The following is a 26,247-nucleotide window of genomic DNA, read 5'->3' on the forward strand; positions in this document are numbered from 1 at the left end:
AGATATACACCGGTATTGTATCACACTTCCTTCCCATTCCACCAGAGCGCCGACTTTACCTATGGGAAGACCTAGATAAAGACCCTTTTATCGAACACGCCGTGAGCTCTATCAGCTGCGGGCTGTACCACAAATATGGTATGTTGTTGGCTCCAGTGACGGCGGCTATTATCACGGCAAAACATTGTCAATTTGAGAGAAAGAATAATAATAATAGTATAGATGTCCGAGGTGACGGAACCAGTGACGGTGGAAACCCCAGTGGAGGAGACCCCTTCAGTGGAGGTACCTCCAACAGTAACCAGACAGAAGAATCCTAAGAGAGTAGCTGCCGGTAAAAAACGGTGGTGTAACCAACATAAAGTGACCAACCCAACCCGACTGTTGTTGGCTGTAGGTGTAACTGCTGCCGTGGTTATAACATGGTTATACACCTCCCACAGTGAGCCACAACCCAACAGTGAGAACAGTGGGGGTATGGGGGTATCCCCCATGGTAGACCCGCATATCATGTTATAATTTAAAATATTTTATATCATATACATAATGTCTGAGGGGAAAACGTTCGTCAACGACGCATACCACGCCACAGTGGTAGCCAGTTTAGCAGTAGGGTACGCTCGGTTGACTAAAATGGTACTTAAACAACCAACTATCAAGCTAGATTTCAACCTGCAGGATATGGGTATGCTCATAATGAACCTTGGTATGGCGATGGCCACAAAAGACATCCTAGTAAAACAAGGAATAATACCTGATAATATAATGAAATAAATATAGGGATGGCCACGATAGCTATGATGGTTGGTGGGGCGTTAGTGAATGCCCTGGCATTTTCCGGGAGTAATTTCCTCTTCTCGAAACTACGAGATGATCACGCGGCTGAAATACAGGAAGAAAGGAAGCGACACGATCTCGCTACTGAGAAATTACAAAGAGCACAGGCCGAGTACGCTAAAAAACGCCTCCAGAGGATTGATTTTATTAACGAACAACTCACGCGTGAAAACCATGCCGTTCAAACATTCAACGATGTTGATGAAGCAATGAAAGAATACTATCTACTAACTGGTAAACAATTGGAACCGCTCAATAAACCCACACTCGCTCAGTACTACACACCATCCAAGGGACAAATGAATCGTGAACTGGGCTTCATAGTGTTGGGTATAGCAGCTACTGCGTTGGTTGCTAAGCAATTAAACTAAAATACTTATATAAGTAAACATGAGACCCGCTCCATACCGATGTGAATATATACTTATGGGGAAGACCGAGGCCTGTGGTAGGAAATGCAGGAATCAGGGGTTCTGTTGTTTCCATATGGGAAGTCCTAACTACACGTGTTCTGTGTGTGGTATCGGGGTTAAAGGACACTACTGTTTATGTAAAGCTCACGGAGCGAACGTAGTCAGACATCAACTTATATATGAGAATAAAAAAGACTACATAAAAGAACGTAGGCGACTGCTCAAGATAAAATCCAATTAGAGATTGGTTCTCTTAGGTGTAAACATGTCTTGAATATGGAAGCCTATCTTACGGTAAAACAATTAAAAGCTATAGCAAAACAGCTTGGATGCCGGCGTTATTCAAACCTGGGGAGAGCCGGGTTAATCGAATTGTTATCAAATAACCAAACACTGATCGATGCCTACATAGATTCACACAAGCTGTTGGAAGACTTACGAGAATTGTGGCCAACAAACCGAGTTTGGTTAATAAGTGATTAAAATATTTTTTATCAAGAGTGGAGGAGTTACCTCCCCTTACTGTGAACCAATTAGACATTAGTTCTCTTAGGTGTAAACACAATGACTACTGTGCGCGAGCTCAAGAGGGTCGCAAAACAGAGAGGTGTTATCGGGTATTCTAGAATGCGGAAGCCAGCATTGTTGAGATTACTAGGTTTAGAAGTCCCTCCTACGGTAAAACAGTTAAAAGCTCAAGCGAAACAGCTTGGATACACGGGTTATTCAAAATTGGGGAAAGCCGGGTTAACCGCATTGTTATCACATACCCCCGTAGCACGTCCCACTATAAAACAACTGAAAACCGAGGCACACGATTTGGGTTTAGGCGGGTATTCTCGTATGAGAAAACCACAGCTTTTAGAATTATTACGACAGAATAGAGCTATTGACCTACAGTTCGTGCGCACTGAGCACGCCGTAGGCAATTATTTGAGAGGTTGGCGCATGCGTGTTGATAGAAACATAGATATTACAGATATCAAGCCTCTGATAGCTGATAAGGTCAACCAGGAACTAAATAATCTAGGAAGTATCAAGTTTCAGATCACAGTGAAAATGTCGCTCGATAAGCAGGTTGGGAGTACCACTGAGTATTTTCAACCTTACTTCCGAGGTAAACAAGAGGTCGTCACACATGCAGAGACCATTGACGCATCAATCGATACAAGTTTTCAGCAGATACGAGAATACCTAGAACGCTACACGCACATGGGGTCCGGGTGGGTTGTAGATAAAATCGATAACGTCTATCTAGACATAGCTAAATACGTGCCGTTCAGAGGTGGGTCATACCTAGACTTGCCTCCCTACTATAAGAACAAACAAGCCATAGTAAACGTTAAGAATAGAGGAAACGATTGCCTGAGGTTATCTCTCAGGTCAGCCATATTTCCAGCTGTCACTAATCCGAACAGGCCTTCTAATTATCCACAGGATGATGGGCTCAACTGGGATGGTATAGATGAACCAACCCCAATAACCCAGATTACTAAAGTAGAAAAACAGAATAATCTGGCTATAAATGTTTTTGGCCACGAAGGTAATACAACAATAATACACAGGGTCAGCCCGGTGAAGGATTGTCAAGTTATTAATTTATTCATGATTCAAAAAGGTGAAAAGTATCACTACACGTGGATAAAACATCTCAGCCGGTTGTTACACGACCAGTCGAAACACGATGGGGAAAAACACTTTTGTGTACGATGCCTACACTGTTTCAGTCGGGCTGATTTATTAGAATCCCACCTGGAGGATTGCCAAGGTGTTGGGCAGACGGCCATACGAGTCGACATGCCTAAGGAAGGTGAAAATATCCTAAAATTCGACAATCACAAGAACCAAATGTCTGTGCCTTATATAATATACGCCGACTTCGAAGCCTTAGTGGTTGGGGAATCATCCACTAGTGGGAGTTTCACACAAAAAACACAAGAGCATAAAGCCTGTTCGTTTGGATACATTGTCGTCCGTTGTGACGGGGAAACGAAAGCTCCGGTAGTGTATAGGGGTCCTGACGCGGCTGAAAGGTTTCTAAAGTGCTTGCAGGAGGAAGAAAAAATTATTAGGAATGCATTGTATAGAATCGCTCCCATGCGTATGACCAGAGCCGACAAGATAGCTCACGCCAGTAGCACTAACTGTCACGTGTGCGACTCGCCACTTAACGGTGATTCGGTGAGAGATCACTGCCACATAACTGGTAAGTATAGAGGCGCCGCTCACAACGCGTGCAACCTCAAGCTTAAAATCAATCCTAAGACAATAAACATCCCCGTTGTCTTTCACAACTTGAGAGGATACGACTCTCACTTGATCATGCAGGCCATCGCGAAAATCGATGGTAATATATCGTGCATCCCAAACAACATGGAGAGATACATCTCCTTCAGCTTAAACGGACTTAGATTCATTGACTCGTTTCAATTCCTCCTGTCGTCACTCGACAGTCTGGTCAAGGCCAACAATACCTTCCCTATCACCGATCGATACACAGACGCCGAGACTAGACACCTGCTCATGAGGAAGGGCGTATACCCATATGAGTACATGGATAGCTGGGCTAAGTTCACAGAGACCAGACTACCTCCTATCGACTGCTTTTATAGCAAGCTGAATGAGGCGTCAGTCTCACGAGACGATTACTCGCACGCGATTAACGTATGGAATAAACTAGGTTGTAAGAACCTTGGCGATTATCATGACCTGTACTTGAGGACAGATGTACTGCTGTTAGCCGACGTGTTCGAGACGTTTCGGCAAACATGTTTAAAGCAGTATAAACTCGACCCCGCATGGTATTACACCAGCCCAGGTCTGTCGTGGGACGCCTTGCTTAGAAAGACCGGAGTTAATTTGGAATTACTCACAGATTACGACATGCACCTATTCATTGAGAAAGGCTTGCGAGGTGGGATTTCCATGGCATCCAAACGATATGCGAAAGCAAATAATCAATACGTGAAAGGTTACGATCCTAACAAACCAACCAATCACATTCTCTACCTCGACGCAAATAACCTGTACGGCTGGGCCATGAGCCAGTATCTACCTACAGGGGGATTCGAATGGGTACCCCACGTTGATGTTATGAGCATTGCACCAGATTCGAACAAAGGTTATATCCTCGAAGTTGACTTAGAGTATCCCAAGGCATTACACGCATCACACAACAGCTATCCCCTTGCACCCGAACGTATGAGGGTTAACCCAGACTGGATGTCTGAGTACCAACATAACTTGTCAGGTGGTCGTGTGGCGGACGTTGAGAAACTCGTGCCTAACTTAATGAATAAGACCAAGTACATAGTTCACTATCGCAACCTACAGCTGTACCTGTCATTGGGTATGAGGTTGACCAAAATACACAGGGTGCTCATGTTCGACCAGAGCCCATGGATGGAGCCCTACATCAGAATGAACACAGACCTACGAAAAAAAGCCACCAGTGATTTTGAGAAAAATCTCTACAAGCTCATGAACAACTCGGTGTTTGGTAAGACTATGGAAAACCTGAGGAAACGCGTAACCGTGAAACTGGTTAGATCTAATGAGGAAGACAAGCTCAGGAAATTGATAGCCAGTCCGGCATTCAACCGTAATAAAATATTCACAGACGACCTAGTTGCCATACACATGAAGAAAAGCCACATAAAATTCAACCGACCTGTTTACGTTGGGATGAGTATCCTCGATTTATCCAAACACCTGATGTACGACTTTTACTACAACGAGCTTAAGAAACAGTACGGCGACAGGTGCGAAGTGCTGTACACTGACACGGATTCCCTGCTGATGGAGATTCGAACCGAGGATGTATACGAGGATATGAAAAAACACATCGATTTATACGACACCAGCGACTATCCTAAGACCCATACCATGCACAGCACGGTAAATAAAAAGGTCCTAGGTAAGATGAAGGACGAGTGTGCTGGCACGCCAATAGCTGAGTATATAGGTTTGAGACCTAAGATGTACTCCATATTGAAAGCCGACAATAGTGAGATCCGAAAAGCTAAAGGGGTTAAGAAGTATGTGGTGAAACAACACATCAAACACGCCAGATTCAAGGAGGCCCTGTTCAAGACCCGTACCTTTAGGCATAAGATGAACACGCTTAGAAGTGATGGACATAAGATATACGGACTGACTATAAACAAGACGTCCCTATCGCCTATGGACACGAAACGTTGGATAGCTATTGATGGTATAAACACATACGCGTATGGACATGAAAAAATTTGAGGCTATTTATTACAGCCCGCGTGGATATTGGAAAGGAGCTAGCGCAGTAGATAAGCTATCTAAAATGGCACGAGTATCACCAGAGAAAGCCAAAGCGTGGCTTGAAAAACAAGCCCTGTGGCAGATCTATTTGCCGGCGCCACGCTACGTACCTAGAAGGAGTTTCGGAATTAACATACCTAATAGCATTCACCAGGCAGACCTACTGTTCCTACCTCATGATAAGAGGTACAAGTATGCCTTAACCGTAGTGGACGTAGCCAGTCGTTACAAGGAAGCCGAACCCTTGACCACGAAAGATTCGGCCAAAGTAGCCAAAGGATTAGAACGCATATACAAACGCAGCCCGCTGACTTGGCCAACAGAGCTGCAAGTTGATCCCGGACGGGAGTTCATGGGTGCCGTTTCACAACTGCTAGCCAAACACGATACGAAGGTCAGACGTGGCACGGCCGGAGCCCATCGCAGCCAAGCTATAGTTGAGAGATTTAATAGGACTTTGGCTGAGCGCTTGTTCGGTCATCAATATGCTAGGGAAATGACAACCACTGGAAAACGATCGACCGAATGGGTAGCGAGGTTACCCGAGGTGGTGTCGGCAATCAACCATGAAGTAACCCGGCTCACTGGTAAGAAACCGGCAGACGCTATCAAACTAAAATCAGTGTTAGCAGAGTCGTCTGCTCCATTGCGTGGAAAGGAGAAACAGATACCAGATAGGGCCTTAGTTAGGTATCTATACCAACCGGGGGAACACGAGGGCGATAGCCGTAAGCGAGCCACCGATCCTATATGGTCGATCAAAACTTACAACATAGATAAAGTGGATATGAAAGCCGACGAACCTAACTTGTACTACTTGAGGGATGGGCCGGGTAGGGGGTTTGTAAGAGAAGAATTATTGATCGTACCGTACGGCACAGTGTTACCGCCTGCCAAGTCACGGTAAACGTGATGGCGTGGCTTTGTAGTAGGGGCAATAATAGCAAGAGCTAATGGTCCCACCAAAGCCTCATTTAGTAAATGAGGCTTTTTAGAGGGGTTTTTGAAAAGTGTTTTCGGACTGTCATTCCCTATACTACTAGAGCTGACAACTCCTGCATCACTGTGGACAAGTTGTTCACTACAGCAGAGATTCTACTTGCCCAGAAAGAGGTGAACAGTGTCAAAGGTGTAAAGGGTTTGACCATTTTGCTTCTAAATACTATTCAGACGTATCCAGTGATAATGAAGGCCAATGTTATGCTTTACGTATGAGAAGTATGTGCACAGCATGAAGAAGACTGGAGATAGCAGTGAAGTCATTCCAGTGTCTCTGGCTGGTGTTGACATTGGCAATACTGTTGACTGAGGAAGTGATAGTAATATGATTGACGGTGATTTGTGGAACTATTTGAACATCAAGTGTGTGTCTCAGAAGGGGGGCAAGAAACTGTTTTCATATGCCTTCAGAACTCCATTAAAAACACTAGGCACTTTCACTACAGAGGCGGTAGCTAGGGATGACAGGACAGATGCCACGTTCACTGTGATTGATGGTTCAGCAGAACCGCTCCTCAGCAAAGAAACAGCTATGAAGCTTGGCACTCTGAAGATTGGACTTAATATCAATTCAGTGTGTTCTTCATCAGCGTTTCCTGAGTGCCTCAACAAATATCCTGAGGTATTCCTCTGACTTGGCAAACTATAAAATTTCATAGGTAAATCCTGTTGTCATCATACCAAAAGCCTCAGGTGATATAACTTTTACAAGGCTATGCTAACGAAGCTATCTTGCAAGAAAGGCATCCTATACCCACAATAGATGAAGTGTTACAGGACATGAGTGAAAGTAGGGTCTTCTCAAAGTTAGATCTGAAGTGGGGCTTCCATCAGCTGGAGTTGCATCCTGACATCCCGGGACATTACTACTTTTGTGACTCATTGTGGCCTGTATAGGTACAAGCAGCTGCTATTTGGGATAAATGCTGTGCCTGAAATATATCAGCATGAAATCCAGAAAATCTAGCAAGGAATTCCATGGGTTGCCAATATGGCAGATCATCTCATATGCAAGTCGTTCGCTCAGTGATGTGGAACACAGGTACTCACAAACTGAAAAAGAGGCTCTTGCCTTGGTTTGGGCGTGTGAGAAGTTTCACCTATACATATTACATCACCCCCCCTTTTAAAAAAAATAAAGAAAAGTGCCTTTAAGCAATTCATCAGTTAGAATGTACTGAATGTCTCAAGTCCATGTTCACTAGTCACTTCATAAGTCGAGACGACGTGGTGGGCACGTCGTGCGCCCTGTTCTGGTTGTGACCCCTGTATGCGATTGGCCTGGTGAATACTGAACAACAGGACTCTGTGTCCTTGATGTTGGCTTCCGTGTAGTGTTGGGTTGTCTTCCTGCACCTGGACTCTGTATCCTCGGTGAGGTGGCCATGTCTTCGCCTTGTAGGTTCTCTCCATTCTTCGAATCTTCTTCCTCAAGTGTTGTCAAACGCTGACCTTCATTTCCAATAATTTGGTGCCGCTTCCTAGCCAATGCCATGGAGATGCAGTCCGAATGGCAGGCTTTCAAACGGATCACTGGATGTACACAAGGTCTCCAACTCCATATGATTTGAAGTTACAATGAAGATCATGTAGTTTCTTCATTGTCAAAGCTGAAGTCCCTAGGTGCTCCCTGGCTTCAGTGTGGCACTTGTCCATGGAGAGTCTCAACTTTTCCACATACTGTAATGGTTCCACTTGGCCAATGTTTTCAGTATGGCTGATACCCAGAAATGCCTCTGCTGGTTGTCTGACTTCTCTGCCAAATATCAAGTGGTTTGGCGATAGTCCCGTGCTTGAATGAGGTGTTACCCTATAGGCACCTGTCAGCAGACTTAGATGTTCGTCCCAGTTGTCCTGTGATTTGTTCACATAGCACCTTATCATCTGTAAGAGTGTACGGTTGAATCTCTTTACTAACCCGTTAGAAGCCGGATGGTAAGGAGTTGTTCTGTATTTTTGTCAGCCTGAGGATGTTGCTAAGTCCTTGCATTAAGTGACTATCAAAATTCCTTCCTTGATCGGTATGGAATTCCAGTGGAACGCCGAATCTTGTCACAAAGTCATTTACGAAGATGCGTGCTGTTGTCTCCACAGTTTGATCTGGCATACGAAAAGCTTCAGTCCACTTTGAGAATTGGTCAACAATGACCAGGATGTATTTATTTCCTCTTGCAGAAAGAGGAAATGGTCCAGTGACATCCATTTGCAATCTATCAAGGGGAAAACCAGCAACATATCTCTGCAGTCCCACTTTATTGGAATGTGTGGACTTCTTCATTCGGGCACACTGCGAACATTTTGTGACGAATGTTGCTATGTCCTTACTCATCTCGTGCCAGTAGAACTTTTGACAAAGGATGTCTTTTGTTCTTCTGACACCTGGGTGTCCAGCAAAGGGGCTTTCATGACAGAGTTTGAGTAGGTCCCCTTTTAGAGAGTCTGGCACGATGAAAAGGAGTTTTGGTTCTACATCTTCCTCCCATTTGTAGAAGAGGAGATTGTCTTTGATGACTAGTTGACGTTGACAATTCCAGTAATGCCTCAATACTGGTGCTTTACCAAACACACTTTCCCTGTCGGCTGGGGCAGAGTTTGTGACCCAGCTGCAAAGTTCTGCGATTACTTTGTCCTCTTGTTGCTTGTTCAAGAGCTCGTCAGCAGTGTATCCACTAAGCCATGGTAAACTTGGGGGGCTTGTTGCTTCGTCGCTGGTTTGAGTTCTAAATTGCCTGATTGTCAGAGGTAGCAAGTCATCCACATCTTCTTCAAACATTTTCCATTCTTGGCTGAGTCGAGTACAATGCATACATCCTCCGCATGGCAACATCTGTGGATCTGCTCCAGCTTGGTAGCAGTCACATTCCTTTTCCTCAGGAATTCTGGACATTGCATTTGCATTGGAGTGTGCTCCCTTGCGAAAAGATCATGAATTCTTCATGAAGAGTTCATGAAAACTTCATGAAGAATTCATGAACATTAAATGAGACATCTACTTCATGAAGAGTTCATGAAGATACTTCATGAAGAGTTCATGAAGATACTTCATGAAGAGTTCATGAAGAATTCATGAATATACTTCCTGAAGAGTTCATGAAGAATTCATGAAGATACTTCATGAAGAGTTCATGAAGATACTTCCTGAAGAGTTCATGAAGACCCCCTGAACTGTTCATGAAGACTTCCTGAAGAGCTTTTTCTGCCTTTTTCTGCAACACAAGTCACATAATCTGACCATGCTATGCAAGCTGGCAGGCAACATATAAATTCATCACCAATAGATGTAACATAAATTAAATATCAAGCAGCATAGAGGACACAAACAGAAAACTAGATTTTGATGGGATTTCCTTTTTATTCAAATCTTCAGCAGAAAATTCTGATTAATTATTTAAAAACAACACAAGAACCTGTATCCAAACATTGTGCTCTAGAATTAAAGAAGCTGTCATCTATATATACTTGTTCTATCTTTACTACAGCTCGGAGGTCAATCAGTCTGTATCCAGGAAAATGAACTCATTAGGAACACCATTTCATGCAGTAGATTGTAATATACAATTTCAGAAAGTGTAATCCCTTCAGACTATATGTTTTTTAAGTAGACAATGAGAGTCACAACCAACAGAGAATTTACAACAGGGCCTTTAATCATCTACCTGAAAGTTGTACATGGGGCATCACAATTAATCTCAGAAGACACAGGATGGAAGAACCTTCAGGAAGAGCAGTGGTAACATCACTGAAGATGCCCACATTGTTTTAAGAATGGTTAGTGACTGAGTGAGTTGAGTTCCAGCAATATCACGACAAGGAACCCAAGAGAAGGGCTACATACATTGTACTCATGTTACGAATCAAACCCAAGTCTTCAGTGCGAAGAGTGAACACTTTGGCTCAGGAATATAATCATCGAGGAGAACTTCATCTTTGTGTTCCAACATTTGCAGAATCGCCCCCATTTCCTCAGAATCGCCCAGTGGAAATCTGAAAAACATTGCAACCAACAACATTTAATCATAGTCTTTCCATTTCAAAGAGTCTAAAGCAAATACTGAAACTTTGTTGTTTTAAAAAAAAAAAATTGCTCAAAATGTTAAGTATATAGAACTTGTTTCAGATAATTTTTCACCTGATTAATTAAACTATTTTAAATAATTTAATAATTTAATTTTACACTGATGACCTTAAATTATTTTTTTAATACAAAGAGTGCATATCAAGTAACAAAACTGGCTTCTAAATCACTAGTCTACATTCATAATCAAATATATTCTGAAATATCTGCATTTCCCAACACTTAAAATAATCAGCACATCACAAAATAGAAAAACGTATCTTCATGTAACTGAGCCTATTTCCAACTCAAATAGATGACTAAGCATTGTGGCACATTCACTTTTAATTTACAATCGGTAATTATTCCAAAACTGAATATAAAAACGACAGAGAGAAATTGAAACATCCCTGAAAGTGCCTATAGCGATTATCTCCCTTTTTATTTGAATTTATTTTGTTGTTTATAATCTAAGCCAAAAAAACTTAGCACCAAACTAGCACCTTGAACTCTGACACCATCTGCATGTGCTCAGATTGATGTCACCAGCGTTACATGCCCCTGTGTAAGTCCCATCGTACACAAAGTTCACATTATCATTCCGTACACATTACTGATTTTCCTTCTGAGACTAAGAGACATACACTGTGTAAAAACAACACTTGATACACTGCTATATGTTTAAAAAATGTTTCTGTCATTCTCCTCAAAGAGAGTTGCTTATCCCTTCACCAATGTTTGTTTATGCATATTCTGGCACTCAAAATAATTTCAAAATTGTTGTTATTTACGTACCGCTCATGGAAATCACCTTGGGATGCATCCATAGGCAGTTATTCTAGTCGATTCCTTTATCTTGAGTCAGTTCTTGACATATCCATCGTTGCATTATCGACGAAATGCGCGAATCGCAAATTCATTAGTGATATTCATCGCCTGAATCGTTGTCTGTTGGCTGTTGCATTTGGCGCCTTCTGCCTCGCTCTCGCGCTCGCGCTCGAAGACAGCAGCAATGGCGTCACGCCAGGAAACGGTCGCGTCTTTCCGTATCGAATGTTGCAAGTTTGAAGTAAAGACATTTTTTGATAGAAAAGAAAAATTAAGTGTAAATATAAAGCTTAGATCAGGAATAAATCGTGTCTATAAATAAAATAAGACATATGATTATTGTTATCTGTTCTTAAAGTCGCAATAGATTTCGGAAGAACGAAGGGCGGGGCAGTTTTGGTGCGAAAGTTACTCCATCATACCGACAGTGTATAATTTCTCATCTTATGAACAAATAATGGCCAGAATTACAATATTTAGGTATCAATATCGAAATTAGAACTTGTCAATATACATGTATTATTGTCAACGGCGGGGATCCCGTAAAAACACGTTCTGAGTTCACGTTCCGTTGTCGATCATAACTTGGAAGAATAGTTTATAATGCACATGTCCCTGGTCATAAATTTTATTTCATTAGTCTAAACTGACGTAGTTTTAGGGTCATATCGTGCTGGACAGGGAGTGACAGTGGAATGTGTTCTAAAATCGAGAGCATTGAATGTTTTCAACGAAAAGATCAACTTCCGGGATATGACAGCTGTCAGAAGCATGGCGATATCAAACTATTTTTCCACATTTCTTTTATTTCTAGTACCGAGTCGACTGTTAATGTTTTTGACAGTTTTATGTTTTTGCTATGTTTCGTTATGAACTTTGCGGAAGACGTTCTTGCGATAGTAAAGTATCTGCATGCATGTCCGATCGTGAGCAATCACGGGAGAAATTCAAAGAAATGAGACGATTTTGACAGGAAAACTTTACTTTATGGAGTAAATATGAATAAGGAAGACAAGTAGAAAAACTTCCACAGTACCAACTGGTTACACAGCTATTTTAGGAAGGTAAGTTTTAACTTGAACTGTCCCTATGTTACTAAAACAACTCCTGTTAGGCACAGAATCGTTTAGCGTTCTTTCATGCATTGTTGTATAAATTATGAAACAACAACAAAAATTACTAGACAAACACTAGTAATGCCACGAGAGATATGATTTACAGATAATTTAAACTTAATTAAACATGTGGAAAGTATGTTTATGCCTCATCTGTAATCATTTACATAACAACTTATGTAACATGAATAAAAGTATTGTAGCTTGTAATATTTATTCTGTATTTTCTTTTTAATGTAGTTTACTCTGGAAATTTGTAGTGAATAAGACTAGACTTACTTCATGAACAAAAAATTCATGAAGTAACATATAACTTCATGAAGTGTGAAATAACTTCATGAACTTGAAGAAGTCTTCATGTAATATGTATTCATGAAGTAACAAAACTTCATGAAGTGTGAAATAACTTCATGAAGTTGAAGAAGTCTTCATGTAATATGTATTCATGAAGTAACAAAACTTCATTAAGTGTGAAATAACTTCATGAAGTTGAAGAACTCTTCATGAAATATGTCTTCATGAAGTAACAAAACTTCATGAAGTGTGAAATTACTTCATGAAGTTGACGAAGTCTTCATGAAGTGTGTCTTCATGAAATAAGTTCATGAAGATTTAAGCGAAAGTTGATGAACACTTCATGAACTCTTCATGAAGACTTCATGAACTCATGAACTGAGTTTCGCAGGGGCAGTGTACCCTTCCGATGTTGGATCACAAACTGTTACTAGGCAAGTTCTTCTAGCCATCTTGCTAGTTGTCCTTGTGGCTCTTTGAATTTAACAGCCATGCCAGTGATCCTTGATCAGTCTGCAACACGAACTGCTTTCCTAAAAGGTGCTGATAAAAGTAACCACGGCCAACAGTTCCCTCCGAGTTACACAGTAACGCTGCTGGGCTGGGTCAAGGTGTTGACTTGCATAGCTCAGTACTCTCTCCTGACCATTCTGGAGCTGGGACAGAACTGCTCCAATTGCTGTGTTTGAAGCATCTGTGTCAAGGATCATGAGACCTTCTCTCACTGGGAAACCAAGAACTGGTGGTGATATCAGCACTTTTTTCAGCTCTTGGAAACTGTCTTCATGGCTCTGGTTCCAGACAAAACTTTCGCCCTTCTTGAGAAGATGATACAGGGGGGCAGGTATATCAGCATACTGTGAACCGCCGATAATAATTTGTGATTCCTAAAAACAATTGAATCTCTTTCACATTCTTTGGCACTGGCCAGGATTGAACTGTTTCTGTCAGATCCGGGTTTGTTTCAATACCCTTCTGGCTCACAATATACCCCAAGAAGAGAACTCTTGTTTGAAACAAACTGCATTTCCTTGACTTGAGTTCCAGGCCATGCTGATGAAATCGGAGGTGTTTGAGATGCTCGTCAGTTGAATTGCTGGCGATGATAATATCATCTTGATATATGAGAAGGATGTCCCACTGTAAGCCTTGAAGAACCAAGTCCATTGCTCATTGGAACGTTCCTGGAGCACCTGATAACCCAAAAGGCATTCTTGTGTATTCAAAGAGACCAAATTTGGTAATGAAAGCTGTTCTATTTTGGTCCTCCTTGGCAATCCCTATCTTGTGATATCCACTTTGCAGGTCCAATGTGCTAAGCCATTTGGGCCCCGATAATGCATCCAGACAGTCTTCTATATTTGGCAAAGGACGCAGATTTTTGGATGAAACCGCATTTACTTGCGATAATCAATACACTAGCGTGCTGATCCATCTTTTTTTCTCACAAGGACTGGTATCTTTTCCTTCATTTCTACAAAGACTGAACCAGATTGCACTCCTGATTTCAATGAGGACGGATCCAGGACTACAACTTTTCCAATACCTTGGTCCAATACCACTCTTGACACATTCACTTTAGCACTCTGCATGTCTCTTCCACATACCAGGGTGCCGTCAACAAGAATGTCACCCTGTCTGGCCAAAACCATGCCACTGATCTCGGTGAGGAAGTGCAGTCCTAGGAGGACGTTATCATGTATTGGTGCTACAATGAGCGGCCAGGTGACACTCTTACCACCAGATGTTGTCATGTACTATCATTGGCTTGTCCTCCTCAGCATTCCAAACTTCCATAATCTTGTTGTCCTTGTAGTCAATGCCCAGATCATCCGCTGCTTTTTTTGACAGCACTATAACTTCTGCACCTGTGTCAACTATAGCATCTATTGTTGTACCTTCAATTTCAAGTGGCACTATCAGAGCTCTCCTGGATGAGGGTCTTCCCACTTTAAGTATTTGCTTTTTCGGACTTGGAGTTTTGTACCCTCCAGGACTTGGAGATCTGCTTCTCTAAGGGCATTGAGATTTAAAGTGGCCCTCTTCTCCACAGGAAAAACAGCCTCGTTTAGTTGGTTGCTCGTGTTTGTCCTGTTTGTCCTGCTGTTTCATTATCCCCTCCAACACTTTTCGGAGTTTCTCTATTTCAGATGTTAGAGGCTCTGTGCTAGAGGATTCACTGGAACTAGTATATTTTGCAGCAAAGCTCTCTTCATTCCCTAGAACTTCATCAGTCTCGGCAAAACTGATACGTCTTGAACCTAAATGCGGTGTTGTTCGATCACACCCCAAGATGGCCTTGTAGTTGTGTTCCAGTTGAATCACTATGTCGAGGGCAGCTTCCAGGTTTCTTGGTTGACGATTCATTGCCTCGTAAGCCACTCTGGAGTTCCTATATCCCTTTAGGAATGCTTCCGCTGCTAGTTCATCCTGAAATTCGAGGTCAACTTTTGGATATGCCCTTAATGTCAGCCTTCGGACCTCTCCTGCGAATTCATCGGCCGATTCTCCTTGTTGTCTCACCTCAAAAAGGCATTTGCGGGCTGCTGTTGGAATTTGTTTTGATCAGAACATGCTCTCCATTTGCTGTAATAGGGCTGCATAATCGTCTCGGATTTGTGTTGGCAATCTGCAAATATATCGAAGTGCATCACCCTTCATACACTCTAGTAATCTATCCAACTTCTCGGCGCCCGACCATTCAAACCTAGCTGCAGCCCGGTCGAATGGGAAAAAGAAAACACACCACTCATCTGTGCCGTCATACGAAGTCAACGTGTGTCTTGGGAGGTAGCTTTGCTTGTCAGGCTTGCATGAGAATCGACTCTCACTTTGTGAGAAACTCCTTGAATTCCAACTATTAATAACATCCATTTCTGGACCAAAATAATTTGGTACATTTGTCTCCTCAGGTTTTGGAGTTGATGCGAAGTAGGAACTTCAGGGAGCAGACTGATTTAGAGAGTCTTTTATCAACCCTTGGGTTTCATGAAATAAATGTGAATATTTCTCCTCAGTCTGTCCCATTTTCATAGGAAGTGTATTAACAGAAACATTGAGTTGTTGGAGTGTTTCCAATGTCTGGTGTTGCACTTGCAATAGTTGAGCAAAGGTTTCTGAATTATCCTTAGGGGAAGTTGCATAGAAATTACTCTCTTCTCATCTATCATCCATGATGAGGTTAAAAAGCTACAATTTCCTGTGGATCAAGACAGACAGACAATGATTCTGGATCCCTTCAACAGTCCTCTATAATGTCCAGTTGCAACCTGTGTAGCCACTTTTTGGCTAAAAGTGGACCGGAATGCACACTGTCCTGGTGCAGTAAGAGAAGATTTATGCTACGCCTGCCTCTTCTCACCTTGCACTCTCAAGCTGGAGAGTGTTGCATCAAAGAGTGTTGTTGAAATTAATAATCTCCGAATTTAGTCGTGATACTCTCCTCTGAAGTTCCTTGTCATCTTCAAAGAAAGATTTCGGGTTTTGATGGTGTTTCTAGGCATTGTAGCTCTGGATTGAATAATTTGGCGTGGTGATTACCTTTACAATGGAGCCATGTGCACTGACAAAGTTCTTGATGTCATGATAATTCCCCAAAATGCTTTCCAAGCTACGTTGCCAAGATTCGTGCAGATGGATGAACTTGTTTCTTTTGTAAGTTAAATCACAGGTGCCGGTCCAGATATACACAAATGCTGGTTTTCCATGGCGAGAGAATTTCAGGTAATTTACGTCTGAGCAATTCTAGGGTCGCACATGTGTTCAGTCCAGAGGAACAGATAAATTCAATATTCAAACCACTATCTTTATTAATTTGGCGAAGATAATGTCCCTTACTGTCCGAAAGAAGTACTGGCACTTAAGCTGAATCATCAAGTGGAATGCACAATGGATTCCTCTCTTGAAAATTTTGTAGAGATTTTTTACTCATTTAAGCACACACACATTGTCAATAAAACTTGGGGAAAATAACACTCAGTGAGGTACTGTGCACACACTGAAAAACTTGAGAAAGAGTAACTTGAAAACTGCGAGAAATAGTGGCAATATTTCATAAGAAAACTAACAAACCTATAGTGAAGCAAATTATCATAACACTCACACAATTATTATTTATGTAATTTTAGCAACAACAAAAATGGTCAAAGTGATATATGAATGCAAACACACCGCAATTCACACTGTCACACAACCGGACAACAGCAAAATCAACACACTGAGCGCAAAACGCATGGAGCCATTTCAGAAGCAGACAACATTCACACTGTGACGCTCGCTAGCACACTGACTTGAAGTCAATATTCAAAATACAATGAAGAAATACCACTAATCTAGATTTCAAACAGTAATGAAGTGAATTATGAATTGATTTTGCTAAATTAACGATCAGATTGAGAGTAAAATTCCCAAACGATATGGCATCAATCTCACTGGGTCAACGAAGCAGACGATTTCACCAGAAGGCCGATTTAGGTCACTTCTACAAGTTTCCTCGTCGCTCGAATGACAGCAAACAGTTCGGAGTCACTTCTGACACCAATGTGATGCCTGCTACTAACTTGGCATCAGCTATATATTCAGCAGGACTCTGAAAGTGCCCCGGAACAACAGACATGTCTTGTCATTGAAAATATTTATTCCGGAACTCCATGAAAGTGGGAATCTTCCACAAACAAACGGAGCATGCGCCAATCTGGAACGGATTGCATTACATTATCAAATCAAATCAAACACCTTGAAGTTAACTCATCTGCCAGTGATATATATACATGTACAAAAAAAACCTGTTAGGACTGAAAAAAATAATGAAGTCTGTGTAGGTCTTTATATTTTGTGTTGTAAACCTAATTAGTTCCTTGTCACATTTGTATGTATTTGAAAGTTAATAAAAACCAACACGATCTGCTTATACTTACAGGGAATTTCTAACATGATTTTAATAACTAAACATTGTATAGATTGCAGGATGAACAATCCTGCTCTATGTCTTGTGTCTTTCAACAGTCTAATATGCCATTGTGACACATCGTTCGAGAAATTTTCACACTGGTGTATACATAATCTCACTGGTCACCCTTGGACAGCATACCTGGCAACTAACTGTAGGATGTCCGCCATTAGTTAGCCAATAATGAGCAACAATCAATCAATCAAGGCGGTTAATTCTTTGTAGGAAGGATGTTCTTTTTACACTCATACTTTACGACAGGGTGTATTCAGTATAGATTGCGAAAATCTAAAATCTCATAAACACTGCCTTTTTGACAAATCCACTGTGGAAGTAATTAATCAATCAGTGTGTTATAGGTTAATCCTTTGATCAGTGTTTGTTTTTGTAACTCAGCTGATAAACTCTCTTGCATCACTTACATGCACATGTTACATAACATACAATACATTTGCCACTACAGACCTTAATTTATCATGTTGAGTATTTACTCCAGACAGGAGAAATGCCAAATGGGAACATATGTCAAGTAATTTTAGTGGTGTTACCACTATTTATACCCGTCGCCAATGAAGGTTTGCTTGGCAGTGTAATGAGGCAAGAGAGTTATTCCCCTTGGACAACTCTCGGTGGCTGAGGCCGGGTTGCGCGGACGAGCGCATGTTCTGCTTGAGTTGGAATTTGAAATCATAACGAAGGGTACTTACGTGTCCTGTTGATTCACAAGTGGTACAGTATCCCTTTACCTAAACTGGCGTGGTGGCAGCAAGATACGACTCACATCTAACGAAGCAGGTGTCTCATTGGTCTGTGTTACTTGTGTGTCACTGAATGTGGTTGACAGGTCAGGCGGTAGCGCGCCTGGATAACGCATGAAACTACTCTTCCATTATGGCAAATGCTCAGCGGGCACCGAAACAGTGGTGTCTTACCAAGGCAGAGACAGTGACTTTGTTTGAAAGTTGGGTGCAAAACCTCTTGTATACTTTATCACTTGATGCGCACTTTGCTCCATTTCTCATCGACGGAGCTACATGGCTGGAAAAGACGCGGACAACTCCGCTCAGAAGCATGACAAACGATGGTGATGATGTCCAGCAAGCCCAAAGGCGAACTGCACAACAAAAGGTAAGCAGTTTAGAAATAATGCTTGGACAAATTGCCAATTTCTGCCCTATCATCTCGAGAAATACTATTATCAAGAACTCTACGTCCATAGGCTGTATAAGGCACGCCATACGCCTTCACTTTGGTTTTCAGGCCACTGGTGGCCTTTTCCTCGATTTCACAGACATTAAGCTCGAGCCCAACGAGAGACCTGAAGATTTATATCAGAGACTCATGGCCTTTGTGGAGGACAATTCACTTCGTCGTGACGGTGGTATCACCCACCACGGCACTGCACTGGACGAAGATGAGAAGCTCTCACCATCATTGGAAAACTTTGTGGTGCTTACTTGGCTTAGACTAATCCACGTTGACCTGCCAAAGTTGGTTAAACAACATTATGGTACAGACCTGCACTCACGTACTGTTGCCTCACTGAAACCAGAAATCTCTCAGGCTCTTGACTCACTACTGGATGAAATTCGCACTGCAGAGGATGCTAAGGTAATGAGAGTAACCACAAACCAAAAGCGCTCTTCACATTACTCAGTTCCTAAACCAACTACACGACCAATGCGAAAGGTCAGCAAATCGTGTCCATTATGCAAAGCTGCTGGTCATGGGGACCATGGTCACTTTCTCAGCGAATGCAAGTTCCTTCCAGATCATGATCGCAGATACATGCTTAAGGCCAGGCAAATAGTGAATATCCTTGGTGACTCAGAAGAGGCTTGTATCGATCCTGGTTACACACTGGACAGTGTGGATGCTGAAGAACCCCCTGCAGATTCTCTGATTTTCAACACTTCAGGTTCAGGTTCGACAATCTCCACACATGGGCACCTTCTGTGATCACATGACTGCTCGTCTGATAATAGATAGTGGCGCCACCGGAAACCTGATCCGCCTCTCCATGGCGACATATCTTGGTGCCGTTATCAAAAAGAGCTCTCAGTCAGCTCATCAGGCAGATGGTTCATCTCCCCTTAAGGTTGTTGGAGAGACAAGCATACTTCTATGCTGTGACAACAAGGAATTCAGTTTCAATGGTCTTGTGGTGGAGAACCTTGATGTGGATATTCTTGCAGAAAATACCATTTATGGAGGCCAACGATATAGCTATACATTCTGCAAAGAGGCAGATCATACTTGGTGATGGCACGATTTACACATATGGCTCAGGAAAACCATCAGACAAGCATAGTGTTAGAAGAGCCTGTGTGCTCAGAGCCCCGAACAAATTTGCTACCATATGGCCTGGGGAGTTTATCGAGATACCTTTTCCAGACAGTTATTCCTCATCAGATGAGATGTTTGCCATGATACCCACTCTGGAGCATCTACTGTGTCACCAACATGGCCAGAGCCAGATGTCCTTTCTAGTGTCTCAGGCAAACTACGGATTCCTAATCTGACAGATACGCCACAAACACTCAAGAAGCATGAGCAATTTTGTCAGATACGTCCAGTATTCATTCCAGAAGTTCCTGCTACCGACCTTGCAGAGGTATCTGAATAGACACCCAGTGCACCCACTCAAACTAAGGGAAAGAATTTCTCCGGTCCAGTCTGTATAGACCCAGACAACATCCTACCAGTGGCCACTAGATCACAATTTGCATCACTTCTCACAGAATTCGACAAGGTTTTTGACCAACACATTGAGGGGTATAATGGAGCATCAGGACCATTTGAAGCCTTCATTAACATGGGACCGGTACAACCTCCTCAACAGAGTTCCACAGTATTCAAGAGACAAACTCTCTGAGCTTCAACAGAAGTTTAATGAACTGGAGGACATGGGGGTGTTCGTTTGACCAGAGGATGTCAGCATTCATGTGGAATATGTCAATCCCTCCTTCTTGGTCAAGAAGTCAAGTGGTGGTTACACACTGGTGACTGCATTCTCCGATGTTGGCCGATACAGTAAGCCACAACCCACACTCATGCCGGATGTGGACTCAACTCTCCGACAAATCGCCAAATACCAGTATCTGATATCCACTGACTTAACGAATGCCTTTTACCAGATTCCACTAGCCAAGGAATCCATGAAGTACTGTGGCGTAGTAACTCCATTTCGGGGTGTTAGGGTGTATGCTAGATCAGCCATGGGAATGCCAGGATCAGAGACAGCTTTAGAAGAGCTTATGTGCCATGTGTTAGGAGATCTACTGGAAGAAGGGACTGTTGCCCAACTTGCTGACGATCTTTATTGTGGAGGTGATGCACCTGAGGACCTTCTGTTCAAGTGGTGCCGCATGCTAGAGGTACTCAAGCTCAAAAACATATGACTGACCCCTCACAAGACGGTCATTTCGCCCACATCAGTTACCATCTTAGGTTGGCACTGGCACCAGGGTTCCATCAGAGCATGCCCTCACCGCATTTCCACTCTGGCTTCATGTCCACCTCCAGTAACAGTGCATGGACTACGATCGTTTATTGGTGCCTACAAGGTCCTGTCTCATGTGATACCTGGTTGTTCCACCCTTCTTGCCCCACTTGATAATGCAGCTGCCGGACACCAATCAAAGGATAGGTTACTATGGACTGACCAGCTACTTGCAGCTTTTAAGATGGCACAGGAAGGCTTATCCTCAAACAGGTCAATAGTTCTCCCATGTCCTGAGGATCAGTTATGGATAGTCACTGATGGTGCTGTCAGGAAGCCAGGAATTGGCGCTACTCTGTACATTACTTGTGATCAGTCACTGCACATAGCCGGTTTCTTTAGTGCCAAGCTTCGCAGGCAACAGGTTGCCTGGCTACCCTGTGAGATAGAAGCACTGTCCATTGCCGTTGCCACCATGCACTTCAGTCCTTTCATCATCCAATCTAAACTGAAAGCATGTATCCTGACTGACAGCAGACCCTATGTGTTGGCTTTTGAGATATTATGTAGAGGAGAGTTTTCTGCTAGTCCATGTGTATCCACCTTCTTGTCAACAGTCAGTCGGTACCAGGCTACAGATCAACACCTTGCCGGCTTGGACAATGCCCCATCAGAAATGCACCAGGTTGTATCGATCCGTCTTGCCAGATTTGCTCCTTTATTGAGCGCACCGAGGACTCAGTTGTCAGACATGTCTCCATTTCTGACGTCTTGAATGGCACTAGTCGACTTCCCTTTACCAGCAGGCCAGCTTGGCGCTCCCTTCAGGAGGAGTGCTCAGATCTTAGACGAACTCATGCTCATCTTCTCCGAGGTACAAGACCCTCGAAAAAGATATCAAAGATGTCAAGCAATACTTGAATGCATGTGCAAGATCTCGTTATCTAGTAGTTGCCAAGGATGGCATATGGTGCAACATTCACAAGTTTACAGGATCTCAGCTATGCAACAGTTCATACAGAGTTAAGCTGTCAGAGTGCTACAAGGTGCTATCTTGTGTGAAGACTTCTCAGGACAAACTCACATCTGATGACGCATCAGACAGTGAAGACCAACCTGATCAACCTCTTCACCTACCTTGTACCAAACAGATTCCTCTTGAAATCCTTACTCCACCTATACAACAGCCAGGATATCAGGAGCCCAACAGTGTTCAGCAACCTGGCTTCACTCATATATCAGAGGAAAATGTGCCTTCTGGTGACTCTGACACATCAGAGGTAGTTCCCAGCCAACGAACAAGGCCCCCCTGTGAACACAGACGGCCATGTCGTTTTAATGACTATGTTCTGGACTTTTGAATGTTATACTTCTGTGTTTTGTCCCACATGACATTCAAGGGGCGCAGTCATACCCATTGTTCACTATGGTCTGAGAATCATCGGTGGTGTACTAATTTTCATGTATGTTTTCTGTGTTCATATCATGATAGTTACAAGCTCATCATATGCCATACACACTTCGCGCTGTATTACTTTTATAGTTTATGCGACTTAAGCCTCAAAGAGGAAAAGAAAAAGACTGTCACGCCAATGCAGGTTTGCTTGGCAGTGTAATGAGGCAAGAGAGTTATTCCCCTTGGACAACTCTCGGTGGCTGAGGCCGGGTTGCGCGGATGAGCGCATGTTCTGCTTGAGTTGGAATTAAATCATAACGAAGGGTACTTACGTGTCCTGTTGATTCACATGTGGCACAGTATCCCTTTACCTAAACTGGCGCGTTATAAATTCATTAACTGACCATCAAGTGAATGATGACAAATAACACGTGTAGGTTTATACCATCAAACGTGAGATACAGCAAGGAAGATCTAATCTCTGTGTTGCATGCAGCCTGAAAACACTTTTGTCCTGAAACTGTTTTGAGGATACCAACGGAACTTCGTTGTTACATAAGAAATGCACATAGGTATTTGCTGTGTACTTGGGTAAATGGGTATAATCAGGGTTTTTTATGTAAGAAAATTCTCTACCAATGGCAAGGTCGTTGTTATTAGTTTACAAATGAATTCAGACAAATCAGCTGTGTGTTTTTTTATTATCATAGATAATAAACAAGGGTCATAGCTACCAAAAATTACGTATGATGTTTGCTATGACAGCTGGGCCAACCCTCATAACTATCTAAATATAAAGCTTTCGGACTTATATGACACAAATGGCTTGCTACGTGTATGTAGACATCAGTCACTATACCATCCAGGCATCAGAAAAAAAAAACACACTACTGGGATATTTTGTTACAATTAGATAAGGAATACCATGGATATTTTTAAATAAGGGCATGTGATGGGCATACGGCCTCCTCACTTTTTAGGGTGAAGAAATTCTGCTAATGTGGTCATGAGCCCAGTCCCTTTGTCCATCATGGTCGAGGGAACGGGTGCTGACCAATTTGCTGCCTGGTTTCGTAATTAGACCATCTGCGAGAAAAAGTTATTCGCTCTGCATCAGTGCCCCTTTAACAGTAGCCGTTCATCAAGTAGGCAATCTTGAATCCAGGCCTTTTGTGTGGCATGAAAATACTCTGACCACTAGACTGACTCACAACCTCAAAGTTATTGAACCATTCTCCTGTCATGCATTTTAAAAAAAAACAGATAGAGTACAACATAGATACCCTGACATCAGTTTGGTCTTTCCTGCAACATCAAACACATGCACCCTGATATAATGCTGTTTAATGAGGACTTTTTAACCAGTCTTCTTTCTCAAACCAAATTCCATCAGTTACCAACAATATAATTACACAATATTATTTAATATGTCAGTGGGGTTGTGCTTCTATCTATGACTGGAACAATATTCTAGTGACTGGTAACACTAACACTTAACACGACAAACCCAGTAATGGCTATCCAACTGTGCATATACTGGTAATTAAAATGAACACACTACATGTATTTAAAATATGTTTCAGAAGTTGGTAAGTACCCAGTGGACACTTTCAACCACCCCTGAAAGCTCCTGGATCCCACTTTGGCCGTGTTGTTTGCCTCTGACGACGTGCCACTAAAAGTCTGGCAAACGGCGATATAGTGAGGCAGCGGGAGCGCTATAGAGCGATATCATTGCTCTTCAAGCAGCGGTCAAGCTTCATTCGCTGTGTAAACTGCGTTCTGTCCAGTTTCTAGTCCCAGGGAGACCGTATATTCCCAGATATAAACCAGATATAAACTCCCGGGGTGGCCAAGACAAATGAGTTAGATGCTAGTAACCGGCAACCCACGCGCATCTCATGCTGCCACAAAATTGGCGTCTCACAGAAGACCGCGTAGCATAGAATCTATATATTTATATATATTCATTTGCGACATACACTCACCTCGCTACCAAGAACACTACAACAGGTATTGTTGAGTGACTTCTGAAAGTACACATTTGCTTCAAGAAGTGCAATCATCTGATATAAAATTTGAGGTAGGTCTACTCACCAAACAAATGCGACCGGTGGAAGCTGGCAAATGTCTTCGCACTATGCCGCACCTTGCTTCTTTTTATAGCAATGACGTAACATTTAACAATGTACAAGAACGATGTTCAGGTTAATGTTGTGTTCATACTTTCGTTGTTGTCCGTGGTGTGAACTCAGTATACATAGTGTATTCATATATTTCACATGCATGGTACATATTAGTGATTATGCCGAACGCGATCATGTCTACTTTTAGATTGGGGTTTTCCAATTTGCCCCGTAATCATGCAAACTCATTCGTAACTACTCGCCTCTTTCCGTAACCGGCTTTCCGGAATGACCCGAGTAGACCGATCCAGTCCGGGCCAATAAGCCCCGCCCACTTCGTTTTTTGACGTTGGGGGGACAACCTCTGACAATGGCGACACCTCCGGCGAAACGTACGTAGATCTGTGACTTTCCCCTTTAAATATTCATGATATTATTCACAAACGAATTCTCTTTGTGGTATTTTGGTATCCGTCGTTTGTGAATGATATTTAAAGGGGAAAGTTTTACGTATTTTATTTTTAATACATCTGTAATTACAGACAGACAGTAATTAGCTAGTGAAATAATTAATCTGTCTGGCATTTCACGTCCGTCTAAGATACTAACAGGGAAGTGAAACTGAAGTATGTTATTTGTTTTTTTACCTCTAGACTCCCATCGTAATTCTATAATAACCGAGTTCACAACCACATGTTCAAGTTGCAGATCGTTTCGGTATCTATAAATAGATTGTCAACACTGCGCCAGGAGCCTTCAGTTGGGTGCCAGTCAAATCGCCCCAGTGACAAAACGCCCCAGCAAATTTGGTCAAATCGCCCCAGATATTTGGTCAAATCGCCCCAGGTTTGGTCAAACCGCCCCAGGGGGGTAGTCAAAACTAGTTACTAGTTAAATATTTATCAGAAACATAACTACATAGTATTATGTGAAGGCTGTAACATGGAAGTTTCATACAGATTGTAATTCTTTACCAAATAATTGGTATTACGGTGTTACCTAGGCATGGGATATTACTAATAATATAACACATAATATTATGTGAAGAATATAGTATGGAAGTTGACAAAACCATGCATTTATGGCATATATCAGACCATTTTGAATAAACTGGGGCGTTTTGACTACCCACCTGGGGCGATTTGACCAAATATCTGGGGCGATTTGACCAAATTTGCTGGGGCGTTTTGTCGCTGGGGCGATTTGACTGGCACCCCTTCAGTTCGATCTCTTATCCGATGTTCAAATTTAGTTCAATCACTTATGTGAAATCAAGGGTTTATACCTTTGAGTAACAAACCAGAAAAATAAATCTCCATACTAGTAGAAACATACTCAGAAGCAAATATTCAGCAGCTAATCTTCAGTAAATCTCAATAAAATTTCCCTCTTCAAATCTAAAATGACACTTAATATATGGAAATATATTGTTTTAATCATCCTATTCAATTTATTTTTCTGTGTGTACTTTGTTGTGGAATCCTAATTTACGAACTTTCACA

General features: G+C 42.3%; 1 protein-coding gene across 1 annotated transcript in view; it reads right to left on the reverse strand.

The window, feature by feature from the left end:
• Positions 1–24,929, reverse strand: part of LOC137268757 (collagen alpha-2(I) chain-like) — a 46,125-nt gene extending 21,196 nt beyond the window's left edge. Inside the window, exon 1 of the mRNA XM_067803337.1 lies at positions 24,717–24,929. The gene's annotated coding sequence lies outside the window, so the exon portion shown is untranslated. The remainder of the gene's footprint in view (positions 1–24,716) is intronic.
• Positions 24,930–26,247: the final 1,318 nt, after the last annotated feature.

The sequence above is a fragment of the Haliotis asinina genome, chromosome 16 (assembly GCF_037392515.1).
Source record: "Haliotis asinina isolate JCU_RB_2024 chromosome 16, JCU_Hal_asi_v2, whole genome shotgun sequence".
Taxonomy (NCBI): Eukaryota; Metazoa; Mollusca; class Gastropoda; order Lepetellida; family Haliotidae; genus Haliotis; species Haliotis asinina.